Source organism: Halyomorpha halys, unplaced genomic scaffold, assembly GCF_000696795.3.
Source record: "Halyomorpha halys isolate HHAL.00 unplaced genomic scaffold, Hhal_1.1 Scaffold8408.1, whole genome shotgun sequence".
In the NCBI taxonomy this organism is placed as follows: Eukaryota; Metazoa; Arthropoda; class Insecta; order Hemiptera; family Pentatomidae; genus Halyomorpha; species Halyomorpha halys.
Genome location: NW_027113753.1, coordinates 1 through 4093, shown reverse-complemented (window position 1 = coordinate 4093; position 4093 = coordinate 1). Strand labels below are relative to the sequence as shown.

Below are 4093 nucleotides of genomic sequence, written 5' to 3'. Positions count from 1 at the left end.
ACCAAAATGTTTGTTACAGTATTATTTAATGACGATTATGATTAAATTATCAATTAATTACTATTATGTTTTAAAATAAGAATAATGATGTTTTTAAGTTCAAGTAACACGATGGATTACTTTATCAATGCGATATGAAGTCAATCTCTTAATAAATAAATCCGATTTGATTTATTATTATTGTCATTAATTGTCCGCTTATAAATAAAGCCTTCTCCAGTTGGTAACAGGCTATAACTCGCCTGGCATCCACGCCGCAGCATAAAATATGAGGATGATTGCAATATTATTCGCTTGCATCCTTGCTGCAAGCCATTGGTATATCGCTGCAGCGAAGCCCGGGGAGGTTTCACATGAAGGAGAGTTGCTTCCTATACAAACCTCAGGTAAGTTTCTCCTTAAGTATACAATATACATTAGCTTTGAACAAACTTGGATATTTAAGTTCTACTTACGAGAATAGGCTAAGCCCATAGAATCAACGATTTCATTCAATGAAACTTTTATTTGTTGTAGTTGGTCGAAAAATATTATGCTCGGTCTACACATTTGCCACTTGTCATAAACCCAAGACTTGTTGTAAAATGCTTGGATAAACAACAACTGTCGGTATCCACATATTCTTTTGGCTTTTGCCGGTTATAACATTCGATTTTCGTAATGAACAAAATAAAGATAGACAAAATGAAAGGAAACATAAATATCAGTAATGTATAGGAGGTAAGTGATAAAAATCCATAGCAATAGTACCCCATAATCTAGAAGTTCAACCTTCCTTCTTAAATTTTTATCAGAAACTTATTAACCCGTCATTCGCCGCTGCGTGAGAATTTCTCTCAAGTTAATTGTCTAGAAGTTAATTAAGTCTGGAAGCTGCTAAAGGGTGACAGTGGTTCCCATCATCCTGGAATCTGTAGTTCACAGTCTCTTCCTTCTATACCTCGCCACCTCCACCACTCGAGCAGCTCAGGATAAACGTCCAGCCCTCTTTCTCTGACAATGTATCCTTCTCGTGAGACCTTATCTCACGCGCGACTGAGACTGCTGTAAATATATTCAGGTTGTGAGGATTTTTCTCATGTGTACCAAGTGTATTTAATCCATAAAAATGTTTTTTCCTCGAGGGAAAAAATTAGCAGAACTAGGGAAACATAGGTCTGAAGTGGCGGGAACTTCATTAGGTACGTATTATTTGCTATGAATTGTATTTCGATACTATAAGTCTATGTTAGGGTGGTCTATATAATAATCAATTGTCTTTTCATGTTTTCTTCATCGCTGCGCCAAAGGAATACTATTTTATGTAAATTTCTTGGTTATATTCAGGCATTCTAAACAAAAAAGAATTGCCACGAGTGTAAAGTACCGATATGTCCCAGTCATGTGGTGTTCACTTGCACCTGTAGTGCACTAGAGATTTCTTCAACTAAGCATTTTTTATTTTTAAGATTAGTGTTATGTTCATATGATATGATATATCTGCATTTTGAATCTTTTTTTAACTTTGTCTCTCAAAATATTATATTAGGTTTAATTATATAACTATTTTATAATTATGTTTGTTTTTAGCGAAGAAAATGAAATAGCCGGTATATGTATATATATATTTGTAAATGCCTTCTTCTTTGCTCTAAGAGGTAAGAAAGAAAAAAAAAAAAAAGTTTGTTTTATGAACTTTTTAGAACTAGGTAGTTGGCGCTTGTATCAAAATAATTTTTTTAATACTTTTTTTGTTATGCTTAAAAAAACCTAATATAAATCGAAATTTTATATTTTAAAAAAACCTTCATGAACTCTAAATGAGAAATGTGAGGAAAATTCTCACGTGCGGACATCCGTGTTAAAATTGAACTAGCGACAGATGTCGGGTTAATTTAATCAGACATATAAAATTTTTAGGAATGTGCATTAGTGTTATATATTGACACACTCAACGTATCTATCGGCCACGAATTCAAGCCAACTTGTATTAACTCTGCCAAATAGTAATATGTCACGGAAGCGAACAGCCCTCCAAGCCATTTGTAGCCGAGAGAGTAAAGGCGTTGCCTTAGCAACCCAGTAACTGCAGCTGAGCTCCAGTGGTCCAAAGACCTCTGAATTGTTCTTCAATTATCATCAATCCCTATGTTATTCAAGGTTCTGATTTTTTTTTAATTTTGATAATATTTTCGGGTGTAAAAATAAAAATCTTAATTTTTTCTTAAAAATACTTTTCCTGTAAACTTTCACAAAACTAGCTCCAATATATACACTTATGGGTAAATAGTCTCATCGCAAAAGTCATTTTTTTTCTAGTCTATCAAAAATGTCCAAAAACGAATTTAGTGGCCGCAAAAATTTAGAAAAAATATTTCAAGGAAAAAACCTACTTTTGATGAGCTTCTTTTTGCACATAAACTTTCGCTGACTTGGCCAAAATGTTTTTTATAGTTTAAAACAAAATAACAACAACCACCAGTAAGAACTCAATTTTTCCCAATATCGAAATATCGCCTGTTAGATTAGTTCTACGGCTCACAAATATTGTTTGATGGGAGAACCAATTACGGTGAATTAGTTTGTAGCTATTAGAGTGTAAGGAACCACACTCATCAACATTATTAGATACGTTTCAATTTGGAGGGTTTTTCTCTATATCCAACACAGTGCGGCGCCGATTCGAATCCGGTCTATAGGGTCCAACTTTTATTTAGTGGCAGCCACACAGAATGAAAACTGGAATCTTCTTACTCTTTGAAAATGTAATATATTAATATGTTTCTCCTGAACAGAGACCTCGACCAACCAGAGCCAAGTGGGCTGGATCGGCCAACCGCTGATCCGGTGTTCATGTGGACGGTGCTGCCCTACCAAGTACAATTGTTGTACTCCAAACTGTTGCAGAAAACACAATAACGAGTAAGTTTTCATACTCATGAGAGGTAGTTGACCGTGGATAACTTATACAAGGAGAAGATGGCTGGGGGTGCGATCAAAATAAAACACAAATACGTTGAAGTAACTTATTTAATTGGGCATAATAAATAAATAAGTTACTTCAACTTATTTGTGTTTTATTTTGACCGCACACCCAACCATCTTCTCGTATGAGTAAGTTACTTGTGCCATATGTTACCTGTGCCTTCTGTATCAATGTTAATATGTTTCATGTTGTGTGCCTTCTGTATCAATGTTAAAAAGTTTCATGTTACCTGTGCCTTCTGTATCAATGTTAACATGTTTCATGTTACGTATGCTTTCTGCATCAATGTTAAAAAGTTTCATGTTACGTATGATACAATTTTTGCCTCATTATAACTTCTTTTTTTTTTTATTTTGAAGATCTTTGACTGACTGTGTGTAATAATAAAAGGAAGATGGTCCGGGTGCGGTCAAAGAAAACATAATTAGTCGTAAAACTCTTTATTATGAGCTAACGCTTCGCCCCACGTTGAGCTTCATCAGAGCTAAAAAAGATACAAACACTTAAATGGGGTAAAAATATTAACAATATCAATTAAGAATTTCACAAAAAAACTGTAGAGTGACGCTAAAAATAAAAAAAGAATAACAATAATAATAATAACCCCTTTTGTTATTCTTATTTAATTTTTAGCTTCACTCTACAATTTTTTTTTTAATTCTTAATTGATATTGTTAATATTTTTACCCCATTTAAGTGTTAGTATCTTTTTTAGCCCTGCAAATGTTGGCTCTCAATAAACAGTTTAATCACTATTTCAGTTTTCTTTGACCGCACCCAGACCATATTCCTTTTAATATTTTTTTTTTAGGGTCGCCAGGTCTACGCTGCCCTGCAGTTAGCGAAAAGTTGATAACACGTTGGAGGAAATGTATAGAAAATGCGGGTAAATATTTTGAATAAAAATGTTTCAACTTCAAAAAGTTGTTTTACTGAATAACCTTCCTTTTATTATAAACACACAAATAAACTCATTCATAAAGACCTTAACATCCCATTCATTGCAGATTTGACCCAAACCAGATATGCGTCTTTTTATTCCAAACTCCTTAACCATCCTAACCCATTAATTCTTAATCTTTCATCCTTAACAATCCCTGATAATCCTCCGAGGCGTCTGAAAAGAAG

At 33.8% G+C, this 4093-nt stretch overlaps 1 long non-coding RNA gene across 1 annotated transcript; it reads left to right on the top strand.

Annotated features, from left to right (window-relative positions):
• Nucleotides 1-204: 204 nt before the first annotated feature.
• On the top strand, nt 205-3902 carry LOC136796697 (uncharacterized). Its single transcript, XR_010844445.1, has 3 exons — nt 205-386; nt 2775-2901; nt 3777-3902. It is a non-coding gene; the product is annotated as an uncharacterized lncRNA (long non-coding RNA).
• The last annotated feature ends 191 nt before the right edge of the window (nt 3903-4093 follow it).